Source organism: Epinephelus lanceolatus, chromosome 1, assembly GCF_041903045.1.
Source record: "Epinephelus lanceolatus isolate andai-2023 chromosome 1, ASM4190304v1, whole genome shotgun sequence".
Lineage (NCBI taxonomy): Eukaryota > Metazoa > Chordata > Actinopteri > Perciformes > Serranidae > Epinephelus > Epinephelus lanceolatus.
The window spans coordinates 6,177,341-6,196,241 of NC_135734.1; the positions used below are offsets into that span (position 1 = coordinate 6,177,341).

The window sequence follows — 18,901 nt, forward strand, 5'->3', positions numbered from 1 at the left end:
AGCTCCTTGTTAACAGATCAATAAACAGGAATGACACACACATTCACACTGTAGCATCAGACTACAATATACAACCAGCCTGCTTCTGCATGCAAGATCACAGCCTCTCAGCTGAGTATACACCTCCACTCCTGCAGGTTGCAACAGGATTATCGCCAGGCAGATTTGTGTGTATTTCTGGCCTACAGATAAACAACAGACAACAATAGACCGGTAGCCACTGAATATAACCACACCCTTTGCCATAGACTGTGAACAAACACATCTCAGTTTGCTCTTGTCTACAGTGACAGGGGGAGAATTTGTCTACTCTCTTAAAGTCACATTTTATGACATGCAGTCCATAACCGGCACTGATAACTGCTCTCATTCTCACTCTTGCTGTCTCATTGTCACTGCATTAGGTTCAGAAAAGTCCTCTTACACACTATTGTCCTTCCATGACCTGTGACAGGATTTACCAGCTGCATCTGGAGAAGCCCTATTAACTAGGAACCACAAAGGAAAACGCTGGGATTGTGGAAGACTGTCATATTGGTTAACTTCCCTGATTTTCTTTTAACCAACGTTATTCTTGTAGTTTTGGTCATCATTTTTAAACCATTATAACATTCTGGTAACCAGTTTCGATGCTTACAATTAGGGACATGACAACAAAATTAAACACTGCACAAAAACACTAGACCAAGAGACAGGGGCCAGCAAACTTTTTTTTTTCTTAATGTTTTTCTTGCTTAGGTGTCCCTGTGTCCCCTCTCTGAATTCAGGGTTTGTGGGTTTTTGAGTCGTGGGATGGATAATTGGTCAGTCGATTTGATCAGGGCTGATCAAATCAGATTGATGGATGAGAGGAGGAGCTGCTGCAGAGGCAAACTTTTAGACCGAGCCCAATAAGTGGTTAAGTTTTACTTTCACTGTACCTGGTGTTCTGCTGCTCTGTCTGTGCCAAGAGTACACTCTGTGCTGTGAGAATGCGGAACAATGAATAACCGAATAGTGTATTCCAACAACAGAAGATGTTTTCATCATGGCAGGCCACCACAAATAAATGAATGTGTAGGAAACCCTGTCTCATTTTCAAGTCAAAAAACACATTCTTCACCTGTAATAATGTCACGCCACATAGTCAGTGCAATCAGGACCCAACTTGATTAGACTGAATGTGACCTGCAAGCAGTCTGACTCTGGTCCCAACTCAGGTCTTAGTTACTAAGATTTTAGTGGACCAGAGAGGAGCTCTTGGCCACGTCCACACTGATACGTTTTCATTTTAAAACAGCGTTTTAAAGTGATCTCTGTACACACCATTTCAGAAAAAATCTCCATCCATACTAACATGCATGACAACACATAAGTACACTGGGCATGCACATGCTGATGTAAACAGCAAGCAGATAATCTACTCTGCGGCTGACTGTTTAGTTGCTGGAATCACTACACAGATAGCGAAAAGTTGAGACCAGAGATTTCTTTGCTTGGACCGATGAAGAGCTGGAACTGTTACTGAAAGTAACACATCAGGCAGTCATGGTGACAGAAAACAGACTGGGAGTCGTTGCAAAGCAAATTTGACAAAATATCAGAGCAGTACTGGGAGCATTATCCATCACCCAAAGGTAATGCCAATGTAAAAGGAGTACCCACACAAGAAGGATGAAATCACAAAAGGTATGTTACCCTAGCTGTAATGGTTTGGCTTGACACGTTGTGACTGATAAGCCCCAACTGGGAAGTGACCATGGGTGTCTCCGAAAGTTGCTGTTTCTCTGCAATGAAGCGGCATGAAGACATTCTTAAAATCTCAGTGTCCCAAATCTGCAAGACCAAATTAAAGGGAGTAACTGGCCTCTCACAGGAGCACTTCATTGTGTTGATGTGGTTCAGGCCCACACCACAGAGAAAAATGTGTTTATTTTGTCTTTGTCTAAGCCCTCAAGGGGCTGAAAATATTTAGATTGCCTGTTTAAAGCTCCACAACAACTCCCCTGTACTTTATCTTACCCCCTCTTGTCTACGTGTACGTGTGTGTGTTTGTGTGTGTGTGTGTGTGTGTGTGCGCGCGCGCGCGTGTTTAGGGTGCTACAGTGGTTATGGGAGTCATATTGAGGGATTGACAGTCTATTTCCAAAGTCTCTCCCACACACTGTTATCAGCCCAGTGGCCTGACAGCAGCCTAAATACTAGTCATTACTCTGTCCTCTCTGCTGGCCGGCTCAGATAGAGCCACTCACGACAGCAGCTCCATGGATCACCGTGACTGATGCTACACAAATGTTGCCACCAGTAAAGCACTACACATGTAATTACACATTACACTGTAAATTCATGGGGACTTTAAACTCCAATCCATTTTTACAATACTGTGTTTACACTGGGGCTATATTCAGCAGTTGACAGTGACGGGAGAGCTGCAGCTTTATTAAGTGTCAGTGAGTTTGGATTTTATGGGTCTCCTCGTGCTGTGTTGAGGATGTGTTTGCACAACTAGTAAACAGCAGATGAGGATACAAAGTGTGTTTGGTTTCACAGGCTGCTGGTCGCCACTCCTTTGGATCTGTGGGCTTTGAAGGAGTCAGGTAACAGATGCACAAGCTGGCAATGAACTAGAGACCAGTAATTACACACTCGAACACACACACACAAACATCTAATCAACATGTTAGCACAAACACACAGTCACACTACAGTGCTGCTTCAATTCCCAAATGTCTTCATTAATTCTTCTTCACAGCAGTGAGTCCTCTCTGGTCAGGCCTGTTCTCCCAGCTCTACAACTACAATCAAAGCTCCTCTGCTACTAAAGAAGAGCCACTCCACAAATGATCTGCCTTGCTAATTAGCTTCCTTCAGGCCATGCATGCAAGCACCCACGCGCACGCACACACACACACACACACACACGGTCTGACACTGGCCGCCCCATCCTGAGTTTCGATAATCTGCACATTGACGAGGTTGTGATGGAGACTGAGCGCCCCCCCTGCTGTGCGAGGGTCCAACCACACACCCCTGTTTAATTACCCCTCCATGCCCCCAGCCTTGTTTGGGACATCCCATTTGCCGTGAGCCAAAATGTCTCAACACAGAAAGTATTGTCAGGTAATGTTGCCTGTCCTCCAACAAAATTAGATCTAGGAGACACCTGGCCAAAAGAACAATCCTGGTAAATTCAGCAACAAACCTGTCCTTCTGTCTAGTTTTAAATCTGATGTTTTTGTGTGCTTTATTGTTTCTTGCTGTATTCAGTTTACCTTCTTTTAACATTGTTCTAGTCTCTTAAACCCCTTCTCCAACAATATGGAACAAGTTCTGTTCAAGTTTGCACACCTAATTTTGAATCAATCGGAGCATTTTGGCCAAAGATAAATTCTGAAAAAGCTGGTTCCCAGTTGGAACTAAAAAAAAAGCAGGTTTTTCCTTGACCTGAAGTGTGAACCCTGATGACATCAGTTGCCGTATCATATTCTACATATTGGAAAGAGATGATGGAATAGGCAACAAAGGAGGAATCAAGTGAGAAATTGTCTTATTGTCATTAATAGGTGGTCCATGCTTATTTTTGGATAAAACAAAGGTCTTTAATGACAGAACAAAAGCTTGTAAGTAATCATCATGATCCACCATCTTGCTACTGCTGTTTATTTCCACTGTGCTTTGTTTAATTCCATTGATGAGCTATTGATTACATTGGTTCCATGGCTCAATGGCTCCAAATGGGTGGAAACGTGGGCTGGTTCACTGGACAGCGCTAAGGTTCCAAGAATCCTGAACAGAACCAGTTCAAGAACCAGAGCCAATATGGTGGAAAAGTGACATGTGAAATCATGAAGCCAAGTGCTGTGTTAACCAGTCAAATATGTGCAAAATACAAGCAAAGTCATCGCGAGACCATAGGTGTGGGAAGGTGGGTGCTGAGGATGCTGCAGAATCCTGCATTAACATGGGGTGGAACAACATAGTCTGTAGATACAGTAGTTGGTTATTTGACAAAAACTTATGGGCTGTCTAGGGATTTGTTTTACATTTTGAACAGCATATGATTAAGTGCCTCTCAGAAAATATTTTTCTATAAAAAGGTTCGGAATTTAATTACTTCCTCTGGTGAGATGTGATGACGTCATCATGTCGGGTCAAAGTAAAAGCGTCGGGGTCATCCTTAGGTCAGCTAAACTTGGGTAGAGATTTGTGGTAGCGGGACCTAACCAATGGTGTAACCAGGCTGAGAAAGACCATATTGCCAGGACAGTTGTTTTGGAGCTGCTTTTTATGATGTATGAATTGTTTATGATGGAGAATGACAACATTTGATTTGCCCAGGGTACTGGAGTGGTTCCAGCAAAGAGACAACTGAATGTCCAACACCATTCAAAATTAAATTTTAGAAATTTTGGCACATGCAGTCCAGAGAGAAACTGTGTCTGAGGCAAGGGACTGCAAATTCTTTGATGGAATCACCAATTAGAGCTCTGATTCTCTGTCCCAGCCTGACTGGACCTGACACGACCTGCCTAGTTCAAGCTGGGCCAGGCTTGGATTGGGTTCTTGCCAATTTAGCGGTGATTTTTTTTTTTTAATGAAACTGGCAGTTGTCATGCATAAATGGCAGGAGTTTTAATGGTCTGAGTCAAGAGAGAGAAAGAGGGGGGACCGCGACTGAGAGAGGGAAAGTGAGGAACAATGGTGTGATGAAGTGGAGAACCAGGGTAGAGAGAGAGAGAGAGACAGAGAGCACCAAAAGAGGGACCAACAATGACAGAAAGAGAGAGGGGGGTGGCTGCAAGGCGACTTGGTTGGTTGGCAGTGTTTGCTTTGCCTCCCCAACAGTAGGACAGATGTGCATAACATGCAACGAAGACCAGCGATCATCATCTGCAAACCACATTACCATGGATCGCCATGAGCACCAGATGCACCAGGGGGTGAAGCCCGCTTTGTCAAACACGTTGTGCATGAGACAACAGACTTTTGAAATAAAGACAAGAAGATGTGCTGAAAAGAAAGACATCAGCCCTTAGCTTGTAATAAATGTTTTAATTTCAAAGTAATATAATATATATCTATTTTACAGTATAAATTCAGGTTTTTAATTGGAACTTGGGCCATAAACTGCTGCTGTGGGTCACGCTCAGGTCAAGCTTGTACAAAAACTGTGCAGGTTCATGTAGGTTTGAGCCTGATCTACCACCAATGTAAGTGCTGAATGCAGTCGTCCCGTAGTAGCTCCTGTAAACACATGCACATACATAATCATTTGTGCACATTTATACTGTGCAGCACCCTCAGCTAAAACATGTTCTTGCACGCATGAGTGGGACTGTGCTTTCAGTGTTTATGAGCAGATGATCACTGTGGGGGCTGGTTATTGGGAAGTCAGCTAGTTCAACCACAGTAGTGGTTGAAATAATCAGTCCTGCTGTACATTGTAATCCTCATTTGCAATATGATAATGTAGGTTTCTGCACACACTGCACCACCTGGATAATCGGATGAACCTACCTTTGAATTTTGAGTAGCTTTGCCTTTTGGCAAGTCAGCATTTTAGTATTTTATGCAGTCTGACATTTGAATGATGTCACACATGGTAAGATTACTGTGTGTTTGTTGAAAAACCGGAGATTCCACATTTCAGCATACTGTATTTCATCTCTGTAAAACTGTAAAACTGAAATATTATGTTTGTAAATAGAAACATGTATTTTTAGTTAGGCCTTCTGGTCAGCTGGTCACTTGGTTGGTCAATATGCTCTTGTTCAACTTAAGTCTCATTGGTCAGACAATTACTGGTATCACTTAAATAAGGCCGTGTGTCCATCACAGCATTTCTGTACCCACCTGAAATAGCAGTTGCTGTTGCTGTTCAGCACTTGAATTTGTACTCTGTAACGGTTGGTCTTCGTGGTATTTGTCACACCCGTTCTCCACTGTGATTGGACGGCTGGTGACAGGATTTTACCCAAAGTTAAACATTTTTCAACTTTCATTTTTTATCAGAAAAACGGACAAATAATCAGAAGATATTCCGTGTTGGATTGATCATAGGGCTGGGCGATATGGCCTAAAAAAAAAAAATCTCTGATTTTTTCACAAAAAATCAGATTCACGATTGGAATCAATTTTTTCCCCTCCTAGTTAAAAAAAAAAAAAAATTGCGGCCTGGTAGCACATACCTGGAGTCCAAAACTTTCAGTATGTGAATAAACCCTGGCTTTTCCACAGTAGCCTATATATGGGCACCACATCTCTTACAATATACATGGCAACTGCATCTGTGATCGCTTTCCACCGGACCCCTTTCTTATCATAGGCCTACGGCAGTGTTTCCCCTACCATCATATTGGATCACAACAGACATCATTTAAGGTTACCTTTCCTAGAACAGGTCTTGTCTTTTTATTAAACAAACTAAATAGCCTCATGTTACAGGCTGAGCCTGATGTGTATGTGTGTGTGTGTGTGTGTGTGTGTGTGTGTGGAGCTGTGTATGTGTGTAGTTGATGTAGGTAGTATGAGACGTTAGTGCGCCGGGTGTGGTGTGTGATGTCAGACAGATGCGCCCCAGGAAGAAAGTGAGGCATGTGTTATGTTGTTTACATCGAGCAGCCACAGTGAAGAAGCCTATGCAGTTCTGCATGCTGTTTTTGAGTCATTTCCCTCTATGTAAAAGTCAGACACTGATCACTGATGAGAGAGGCTGTGCATCATCCCTGCAGTGCTGAAAATAAAGTGCCGTTCTTCAACGCAGACGAAGTCCCGTTGTTTATGTGTTGTTGCCACAACGAGCTAACACAAGCTAAAGGAGCTAATGGTCTTTGGAGGTCTACTACGGTTCGGGGGTCTGCCAGCTTGGCGTTGTCAACACTTATGTATCTTATTTACACAACGGCACGTCATTTCTGTCCCTACACGGTGCGCGTCTAAAATCCTCCTCTGCTCTCTGTGTTGCGCACGGCGGAGTTCGGCCCTGATGCGCACATACACAGACACAGGTGAGCACACAAAAGCGCTGAAGAACTCGTTCCTTTTTTTGAGAACGAGTTCTTCCCCACTCACTGCCATGTTGTTTGTGTGTCAGGCGCGTGGGGGGGGGGGCGAGCCCACTCTGAACTACGGGAGCCCAGCATGGAGCGGCGGTGGCAGATTTTAAAGAGAAACTCGATTTTCATTAAAACAAATCGGCCTAAACTACAAATTCGAATTAATCGATAAAATCGATTTATCGCCCAGCCCTAATTGATCACTATGGATTTATTTTACCAAGTCTCCAAAAAGACTCAGTTGCAGTTCAAGGCTGGATTATAAAGCTTCTGAAAGGGATACAAGCACACCGGAGCTCTTGTTGGAGCAGCAGAATGGCTAATGTTAGCTACTGGGCAATAAAATAATGAGTCTTTCTCACACAGAGTGTAAAAGAGAAATTTAACATCAGTAATTTTTTTGCTGTATATGACATCGTCAACCCCAGAATGTATGTATGTCAGATTTTTCTCATCAGTTCCATTCAACACTTGGTAGTGAGACAGACTTGAGCACACAGCTTAGCTGGATGCTCCCAGCGATACAGTGCAAAGTTTATAATCAGATAATATTACAGTAAATATCACATTTATTTTTCACTGGAGGCATTCCAATTGCCTGAACACAGAGCTGACTTGTCCTAGGAAAGTGTTCATGTAAGGCCCTCTGACAGGAAACAAATGCTACCGGGTAGAGTGTACTCAATGCATTGTGGTAATTTAGCTAATATAGAGATAATGTGCTGACTGTTTTCCCCAGTGGTTGAAAAGTAGGTAGAATTTCAGTCAATCAAGATTTTTTTTGGTTGATTACAGCCCTAATTTTTTAGAGATATTTGTAACTTTTCAGTGACACCATTATCAATAATATATGCTGAGTAGTACACAATTCCCTCTATGATGACATCACTGGAATGGTGTGCAAAATACTGTGATAGAGCTAGTCTGTGATTCCCATTCCTGCCCCTGTTCTGAAGCCAGTGCTGCACAACAGGATTTTTCCAGGGTAGACACACTGAGCCATGTCACAGAGAGCCACAAGTGGGCAGGTACCGGCACAACTTAACTGGCTTTTCCATTACGATGTGGTGGTGCTGAAAAACACCTTGCCTACCTGGCTGGCCTCTTTAAATTACGTGTGGGGGGTTTATAGCCTCTGATGTAATGTGATCGAGGCATTTGTCTTGTTGGTGTCAAGAACAGCATTCTGAATGAGGCACTTGATGCTTGATATCTTTTATCAGTTTTGCTGTCATGTGGCTCTGTGGAAGGGGGATAGGCCCTGCTTGGCCCCGCTGTGAGGTAGCTGTGGAGACACGTCAGTGCGGAGTGGCATAGCCGACTAAAGCATACCCAACCAGGCTCATGGAAAAACCCGAGTAGTTTTTCTATAAATGCTTATTATTGTCTAGATCTCTCCCAGAATTCAGCAGCAGTAGGTTTTACCTTTTTAAACCTTGGTCATTTTGACCAGTCTGCAGCTTTTCCATGCTTGGGTTTCTCTGTTCATCGCTTAATTGGTCGGTGCTTTAAAGCAAAGGGAAACAGTATGGACGGGCTCCACTTATCTGCTACCTCGCCCCCCAGAGACCAGTGATGGTGTCTCAGTGTGAATATAGTGAGGTGGGGGGAGGGTGCATAATGGGGTGTGTATTGTCCTTTCATCCTCTGAGGTATGTGAGGATGGGTGTGTGGGTCAAGCTCCCTCTGGGTGAGCCCACCTTATTGATCAGCTTCATGTGTGTTTAACTGTACCCCTCTGGGTATCATCTGGCCTCCATCCCTAATCTGTGCATTGTCTCTTTCAATCTATTCTTTCTCTTCATTTCATCATTAAATTCCGCCAGCCCCTGCTCCATCCATTTCCTTGTCGCCCAGCCCTGAACTGTCCCTCTTTTCTCTGTAATTTAGCTTTCTGTCTCCCTGCGTCTTTGTTCTTTTCTCAGTCTGTCTGTTAATTTAGTCGTCTTGGATGGATGGAGGGGGGAGGGAGAACAGAGGCAGAGGACGGCTGGTTAAATGAGAGAGGGGTGAGGGTAAGGGACAAGGTGGAGGATGGGAATTATTGAGAAGGAGAGAAAAATAAGAGGAACTCACCATGGTTTTAGACATGTCTAGGAAGACTCTATCACATCCTTTGGAAATTCAATTAACCTATCTTAACTAGAAAGAGGAACAGCACACCTTTAACACTCTGATTAATAGGAACATTTTTTTTAAATCTTTTCACAGATGGGAAAGCAATTTCACACAGCTGCTAAGCCTGAACCTCAGCAATAAACAAGCAAATAATCAAAACCAAACAACAAAACCACAGCAGAGCAGCTACTGGTATATCCTCTCATTTAAAAAGCAAAAAGCAGAGTGTGATGCAGGCCATGGCCCAACTGAGAATACCTAATTAGGGCTGCATCTAAAATGTAGAGTCATATTTCATGCATGTTCTTTTGTTGTTGTGTTTTTCTCAGGGGTTTAGACAAATTTACATCTACAAATCTGGATCACAAAGATTAAAGTAAAAGTTTTTTGTAGTTGGGGGTTTGTTGAAGATGCCAACAAAGGCTAAAGCTCTTCCATTCCAAACCTCCTTGTTTCAGCATTTTCCTTTCAAAGTCAGGCACAATGTGGAAGGGAAACCCGTGGATGACCCACTTTTTTCACCTTTTTACAGCCTCCCCCGCTTCTGACAGTGCAGGATTCCAACATCAAAAGCAGCACCCAGTAAAAGCACTCAACCCTGCCTGGGTCTGATATCCTGAAGGTCTGGAGCATCTTCAAGAAGGGGAGCATTAGAAATGGGAATATGGAACTAAATGGAAAAAAAGCTTCAGGCTGCTGAAAAGCCAGAGTGAGTGGGTGAATGTCATGAGAATGGTCAAGCAGTGATTGAGATTCAGCACCCTGCTCTGCTCGTCCGGGAAGCCCAAGATGAATGTAGGTGACTTTACATTTAAAAAAAAAAAAAAAAAAAAAAAGAGAGAGAGAGAGAGAAAGACAGAGGACACAATCAGTGAAATGAGTGAGTGGCCCCTACTCTTCATCTCTCTGTCTCGTTCATGGAAGTCATGCAAAGAAGTAGACAAAAAAAAAAAAAGATGAGAGCACGACTAAATGACATGATTTGATTATATTGTTGTGCTTGTTGCGAGTGCTCCAGCTGCCTCGCTCCAGGAAAGTCACCTTGTCTCGCTGGGAGTGCGGAGATAAGCAGGGTTGATTGTGCTTGAACTAAGGGGCTTCCGTAAGTCGTCCACTTTGTGCTGTTTATGTACAATCTGACTGCACTGTATCTTTTCATCTTTAAATTTTGGATCTGAAATTGACAATTTGAAATTGACAACTTGATTCTAATCTATAATTTCATTTTTTAATTCTGAAACTTAAATTTTTTTATTTGAATTTGTAAACACTGCAAAAAACATTCAAATGCACGCACACACATGCCCGGAGAGGCAGTTAGAGCTACAGGCATTGAGGCTAAAAACAGAGTTCAAATGACGTTTTTCCAAACAACATTTTATGTCGGGGCTTCAGGACACTTGGATCACTACGGACGAGCAGTATGGAGATATTATGTGGTTTAAATTATGTGTTTTTGGATGTTTGAATCTGGGGTGCCATAAGCCTCCATTAGGTGGAGTTGTGCTGCTACCTCGTCTCCCCTTGGATCTCCGCAAGTGTTGTGAGGACTCTAAAACTTCACCTGAGCCTCCATCAGCATATGGGTGAGTAGATAATAGCTGAAATTTCATTTTTGGGTGCACTATCTACCTGTTCAAGTAATGTGTGGCTGACAAGCTGGAGCCTTAAAGGCAGCATCTTTGTCATCAGGAACATTCAGTCCCAGGGAATAAATGGCCTGCTAGTGATTTGCAGTCCTCCAGGGGAATGGATTTATAATTAGCAGCCACTTTAAGGTCTGACCACATCCTTCTGACAAACCCACAACAACACACACAAACCAGGTGATAATGGATGCACTACTAACAGCCTTGAACTCACTAAAGTACCAATTACAAACGTCATAAAATCCCACATGGTGACATCTGCAGGGACATACTGCTATTTGTTGTTTTTGCTTTCCCCTTCTTAAGTGGCTTTTCATTTATTAATCTTCCCATGCATTTTATTTGTACCATGATGTACTTCATCACACAGACCATAAAGAGCAACATTTTGTCTGTTTGGAACAACACTGTAAAGTCTCCTCTTCTAACTCAAACTCTAAAGCAAAGGGTCAAATTTTTCCTGATCTAAATGAAACTGTTTCCTATTTAACGCAGTCAACCATCGTCACTGAAGTGGGAACTGGTCTGGGTCAGCAGACCGACTTTGCCATGTGGCTACAGAGCAGTTTGCATTAGTTGCACCACACCCTGTCACATCCACTGCTTAAAATGTAGACACTTCTACTGGGAGCCTGAAAAGCAGCATTCATTAATTCACAAAGAAATGAGAGGACTACAAAAAGCTACCCCATTTTACAAGATGGGACTTGACTTAAAGGGACGTAATGTGGGTTAAATTATCTTTTCAGGTGCTTTAAAAAGGTTTTGAAGCATAAAAGTACATTTCCATCAATTCAATAAATATGTTTCAGAGAGCAATGTCAACCTCTGCTGATTCTGATATTCCAAAGCAAACTGGGGAAAGCTTTGATACCCTGACAACAGCAGATGTCGGAAAGAGTGAAAGGTTGATGAAAAATACATAATAACTTCCACTATGCTTATTCACCTTAGCGAAGCCAAAAAGCCACTACCCCACAAACCAACACCCTCTTTACAACAGAAAAAGACTGACTTCTTCACAAAGGAGTGTCTTTTGCACTGGTATGAAACACTGGCACCGTCATCACTATCGTCATCAGCAAGTCTCACCTTACTTTGAGTCACACTTTAACACTGGCAGTACACTGACATTTGCTGGCAGCACCATTTAACATCAGTGTGAGAGGACATTTCCACTTTATTGAGTCCGTTTTATTTGGAGCAGCAAACCTGTCTCATGCTTATTTCTACACCAAACCTTCCTTTAGAGACTGTATAGACAAAATGGAGCAAACTCATGTTTCTTTTGCGACACACATGGTAAACAAGTACCTGCACAAACCAACAAATGACCCAACAAGCACATCACCAAGTGCTGTAAAGGTTGACCAATAGTGGATTTTAAAAAGCCAATAGTTTGGAGCAGGAAAAAGCAGACGGCTAATTTATCAGCCGATATTTTAGTTTTTGATCTATTATTTTCCCTCAAAGTCAATGCGTAATTCTTAGGTACATTAAGACATTACCTTGACTTTGTGTATGGAGCATCCATGCAACGGATCAGAGATGGGCAGTATTTCTGTTATTTGTATTTGAATAACATATTTCAACTACTTATGAGGACTTTGTAGTGAGTATCTGATAGGGCTGGAAAAAAAAAAAAATGTCATTTGTAACAAGATACTTCATAGTCGAGCAATTTTGTATTTTCCAAAAACTCAAAACACTTTCTCCATGATTCATGATTCATAAAACATAAAAAACAAGACTCTGTCACAACCTATTATATGGCTGAACTGTGTATGAAATGCTAGAGGGATTTTAATGTAAAAGGAGGGCTCAATCTGAAATAGATACAGGCAGTGATGACATTTGGCCGAGCGATGCTATAACTTTTATGGCTGGCCCTGATGCTGCAGTCCAGCTAAAAATTTCATGGAACTACATCTTCAAATGAAGAACAATACACTTTTTAAACACTTTTTTTAAACGCAGGAAAACTCTCTAAAAAGGCAATAGATTGCTTTCCCACTCCCAGCAGACCTAGACAAGTATGCCTCTCTATTTTGTTTCTTGTTTTTTTACTGGTGTGTCACATGCAATGTCACAAACATGCTGGAGGGGTTAGTAAACAGTAGAAAGCAGCATGATGGCCAGTGAAAATTTTATGATTACCTCTTTTTGTTCGTATCTGTTACTGATTGAGTCTTGAAATCACTGTGCCAACATAGCAGGTTGGAATTGTGGTGGTGGGTCAGAACAGAAAAGGCGCGTCCACTTGGGTGTCATATTTCTATCACTGCCGATCAGAGCTGGAGCTGATTAACTACTACTACTACTAACTACTACAGAGTCATTAGTCTAGAGAATAAATGCTGATTACAACCTTTCCCATTAAAGACAAAAGCCAGGTGTTAGTGGGTGTTTGTGTTTTTCTTTTGTCCGGTGGGAAAGGGGCTTAAGACACACTTGCACAGCAGAAGGGACCTGCTTTCTCTGGAGCTCTATCAACTGATCAAGCTCCTTTTTGCTCGATTTACCCTGGCCCTGTCCTCTTTAGCTCTGGTCAGTGATGTATGTTCCTAAGTAACTGGTGGAGGCTGATGAATCAGGATAACCAATTAATCAGTTTACCTCTAGAACCAAACAGAGGGAACAGAAAGTGACAGGCCAAACCTCAAGGCCAAACATACCAAGCAGTATTTCAGAAGGCCGTGGCCCAGTAGTCATACAGATTCCTCTGATGAGGCCTGTGACTTCAGTTAATCTGTGGACACAGTATGGGCTCATTTAAGCAGGTTTATTTGGTATCACTCCAGAGTCTTTATGAAACCCCCTAATGTTAGTTAAGATGTCTGATACGCTTAAAAGCACACTAATCTGTAGCCCCCTCCTAGCTGAGTTGTGTACAGGGCAGACCAGACCACTGGTTCAGAGAGACCTGCAGCAGATGTTTTATAACACATGGTAATGATGCAGACTGAAGAGCCATAGCACACCACACACCAACAGCTGCTTACTCATGCCTTTGTTACAATCAGAACTGCATGTGTGGGAATGCTGTGTAGAGCTTTTGAATCAGGATTCAAATCATTTGGTGAAATAAGTGACATACAGACTGTGTGCTGGTGGATGGGCTTGGTATAGTCTACAACAGATTACTGGAGAGGGGTAACGGGGAGATTGTGGTGCAAAAATGTAAACGCTATAGGAAGAAGGAAAAAAGGAAAGAGGATTTGGACATGATTCATTTTCTGCTAAATTTTCTTAAAAATTTAGCAGAAACTAGAATTACCACCTCGCTTTGTATGCCCCAGTGAGCCAGCTGCAGTTGAAGTTACAGTTTACATGAAAGTCTGTCTAAACTCACATGACAGCTATGACAGTTGGCAATGTTTCAAATAGGTTATAGATGTTTCTGCAAAGAAGCTACAATTCTAAAACACAGATGCTATATACACATCTTCATGCCAGGAGCACAGAAGATCTATACAATCACAGTTCCAAGGTGGCCACCAAAGATTAGTGTCACCAATTCAGTATCTGATCAAATGTCTCCCCTTCTTTTCCTGAGATATGAGCCTGAATAATGGCCAGAAAAGTGTTTGTAGAACATTATGATGTCACAGTGAAGTTGACCTTTGACCGTTTGGATATAAAATGTCATCACTTCATTATTTTATCCTATTAGACATTTGTGTGAAATTGATAATTAGCATATCCATTTGTGAGTTATGGCCAAAAACACATTTTGTGAGTTCAAAGTGATTTTGATCTTTACTACCAAAATCAAACCATCGTTGAGTAGAAGTGGAAGTTTGTGTTCAATTTTAAGAATTCCTGATAATGCATTCACAAAAATTAGACAAATATTAGAGCTATAGTGCGTAACTTCTACAGGTCCGTAAATGTCCGTTTCACCCAAGCCACTACTAGAGGAGATGACACAATGCTGATCAGCCGATCGGCTCCTCTAACATCTCGCGGTATTTTTCAATATATATCATTTTTAGCATGCGTGTAGACCGGCGATATTCCCACGCTGGCGCACAGGAAATGCTTCCTCACAACAAGAAGGGAGGGGGAGGACGAGCGGAGAGTGTCACAGCAAGAGGTAGAGCGCAGGTAGAAAGTGAAAGCAACATGGCGGAGAAGCGGCCGAGACACGGTTCAGAAGTGGATCCTACCACAAAGAAAAAGCCTGGACGTTCGGCTGAAGGTCTATTAGCAAAGAAGGAAAGTGACCGACGGAGAAGGCAAACAAGGATTTGTATTTGCGTCGCTTTTCCTCGGTGGAGAGCCCTGAAGGAAGAAATTGGGCTGAGGGCAGACACAGATGTTGCCTTGCTGCTGTTGGATAAGTAAGTGACTTGGTTTATAATTATATTATGAGTAGTATGTGTTGCTGTTACATGTACTGGACCTAGTACTTTATTATTTTCTTGGAAATGGTGCTATGAACGTAATGTAATGTTAGTAGCCTGGTGTTCGCCACGTTGTGTAGCGTTGTGTACACGGTGTGAAGCGAGTGTTACTCTGTGTACACGGTGTGTGGCAACTGGTGTTACTCTGTGTACATGGTGTGTAGCGAGTGTTGCTCTGTTTACATGGTGTGTGGCAACTGGCCAGTGTTACTCTGTGTACACGGTGTGTGGCAAGTGTTACTCTGTGTACATGGAAGTGCCGCCGGCTTATTAGTTGTAATAACGCATTATCTGCTGGGAGGCGACAGAAGTTACGCACTATGGCTTTAAGTCTAAGTGACCTTGATCTTTGACCACCAAAATAGAATCAGTTCATAGTCAAGTCCAAGTGGATGTTTGTGCCATATTTAAAGAATATCCCTTGAGGCCTTCTTGAGATATTGTGTTTCCAAGAATGAGACAGTTGCAAGGTCACAGTGGCTTTGATCTTTGAAAAATTGTCCAAGTGGACATTTGTGCCAAATGCATTACAGAAGAACTCACTGTGCTACATGAAAATGTAGAAAAATATGTTAATGCTCAGCAAAATCAGCTGGGTATCAGAACTGAAACTTCTCTGACTTAAAGCTTCTGACTGAGAACAGCCATGTGCCTCAGTCTGACAGACACTGCACAGTTAAAATAATGGACCCTGGTTTGCAACCAGACTGCAAATAAAACCAAAATATATCATGCCTGGATGAAGCTAAACCCTATTTTGTGTTTCCTTTTCCTCAATCAAATCAGAGTTGGTTTCAGGGACTCTGACAATAACACTGTAATCTATCTTTCACTCTGTGTGTGGAGGTGGCTAAATTGTTGATGACATACTATGTTTTCTATTGAACCCAAGCATGTATTTTAAAATGACACCATTACATGCTCTGGTTGTTTTTGGTATGAGACTCTCCGTGGTACGAAAACACACACGCCAGGAAACACACACATACACACACACACACACACACACACACACACTTGTCCAAACACACTTCACTCTCCTGCAGTGTTTCCTGTCTACCCTGGTTGATCATTTCCCTGTAATCTAATGCTTGGCTGCTCATCTCCGGTTGGCGTTAGCTATGTGTGTGCACATGTCTCTGCATGTCTTGATTTTACTTTATGAGAACAACAGTGAACCAGTAATTCAGTAAAGATGACCGCAACAGGCATGAATGAACTTCACCCAAACTAACCTGACTCAAAATCAAGTATGGAAATGTGTGTGCGTGTGTGTGTGTGTGTGTGTGTGTGTGTGTGTGTGTGTGTGTAGGCAAGCGTGAGGGCTTGTATATTTGAATGCTTTTGCATTTCACACAAGGTCAAGTGTATGACCTGCTGAAGCAAATGAGGTGTGTTTCTGTTACAACAATACTGTGATACTGTGTACGTGTGTGTGTACTGATCAGATGATTAAAAACAGAGAGGTGACATAGAGTTGAGCTACTGCAAGGGGGGGGGGGGGGGGTTGGGGGGTTACATGTATGTCTGCAGACAAAGTGAAAAAGCACAGCTGTTCTACTGTAACACAGAAGGGAAATGTGTGTCCCTGTGTCCCACTGTTAAGTGTTTGCATTCAAATCACATGTTTAGGTGCTGAAAACAAGCAGAGTTAACATGGACTGAGGGTGACTAAATGATGACCTCTGAGAAGTTAAGTAACTAAATATGTCCATGAAATTCTAGTAACAAGAGTGCCAGTAAAACAGGAGTTAGTTAAAGCAATCTGAGAGGAAATGGTACAGTCTTAGACCACTATACACCGTGCATCAAAATGCGCCTCGTAGCCAGATTGTATCTAGATATGATTTAACCCGATTACATTTACACTTGGTATTACTGTGAGTATCAAGTGTCCAAACTGAGAACCGACTGAGATCTGATGCTCTGTTCAGCTTGAAGAAGTGAACATTTGTAGCTGTTCTCTACCATCTGCTTCGTCTGTTGCTTCATCATTGGCTCAGTTATGATATGAATTGCCAAGTTTCCCTTGTATACTTCTGTCAGACCAAATCGAAAGCAGACACTTGTCTTTACTCCATCCACAAGTGTCTTGAATATCCATGAGCTTTCTTGCATCTTCTTTTCTCTTTCTTCTTTTCTTGCTAGTAGCTTACCTTGCAAACTGGCTAATGGCTGCTACCCCACTAATTTGGAACAGTTGGACAGAAATACCTTTTTCTGCCAACATAGTTATTGTATGTGGATTGAAATCTCAATATCATTTACATTTAGGGATCCAGGGTTTCCCATAGAATTAGAAACAATGTGTGGCAGGAACTGACGTGGAGGTTGTAAACAACTTGCGCTTTTGTTTGTTTTGTTTTTGGGAGATTTTTTTGTGTCCCTTTGTATCATTCTGTGTCCCCTCTTTAAAATCAGAGGTTTTAGTGGGTCAGTGAATGCGGGTTGATAACTGATCAGCTGATCCAATCAGAGCTGATCAGATCAGATAGCTGGATGAGAGGAGCAGCTGCTGCAGAAGCCAGTGAAAACAAACTTTTGACCTTGTGCAATGCACAAGGTCAGAAGTTTCACTTTCACTGCATCTGCCATTCTGCTGCTCCATCTGTGCCCAGACTACACTCTGTACTCAGAGTGTGATGCAATGAACAACCAAACAGTATATATATTCCAATACACTCCTAATGAATGGTCCAGCTCCAAAGGTAGAAAATCTATTTGTGGGAATCGCCTTGTTGTTTACAAGGCGATTCCCTCTATAGTCCGGCCGGACGGATGAGTCATGGCCTTGTCACTCTGAGATCTCTCCACTTTGTGCATGTATAGGTCCTGTTTGTGCATGTGTGTGTCTTTCAGACCTGTGTGTAATTGACAAGCAAGAGTGAAAATATTGAATTTCCCCTCAGGGGATTAATAAAGTAAATAAACTTGAAAACTTAAAAGATTATGTTTGTTTCTTTTAGTTGGCGACAATGTGTCGCCGCAAACGCGACAAACATCCACTAACTTTATCAGCGTTTTCTGTGAGCACGGCTGAGCCATTTTGTACCGCTACACGTGTTTCTAGTCGGACTATGTTTACAAGCACAAGAGTTCAGCGAGCCACCGAAGGACCGCCCTGCAGATTTACTATTGGTTCTACAACGTAGGGAGTTTTTTTAAACTCTGAAATTGTATCCGCCCATCTAAACACAAAATCAGGGAGAAAGTCATCAGTCTTTAGTTAAGCAAAGCGTCTAAAGACTGACTTGTGAGTCTACTCCTAAACCGCGACGGTTTAGTGTCAGTCTCTTGACACTTCAGTGAGGTGTATGCGCCCCAAAAAGGGCCTGAGCCTCAGTCCTCCAGCTGAAGGACAGTTGGATGTTGTCTCAGAGCACTCGGCCACCCTGTCATGGCCCGAGCTGAATGATGGGGTTTGGGTTATGTGCAGAAACTGCTGACTGTGAGATGCGACCCTGGGCGTTCTGCTTATTTGAAACAGCTGGCTGGACTGCATGCTCACAAAGAGAGGTTATGAGAAGACATAAACAGTTCACCCACCAACACCATCCGCCTGACTCAACCACAAAAGCTTCCTGGCTTCCCCCTCTCTGGCTTATCCTCCAACCAGGTCCTCCACACTACCCCAGGCTGGGAATAAATAGTCCTGGCTCCAATTTCACAATGTAATCAAAACACTGGGCTTTGT

General features: G+C 42.5%; 1 protein-coding gene across 1 annotated transcript in view; it reads right to left on the reverse strand.

Annotated features, from left to right (window-relative positions):
* Nucleotides 1-18,901, reverse strand: part of plxnb1b (plexin b1b) — a 160,370-nt gene that overhangs the window by 114,886 nt on the left and 26,583 nt on the right. The gene's annotated exons all lie outside the window — the stretch shown is intronic.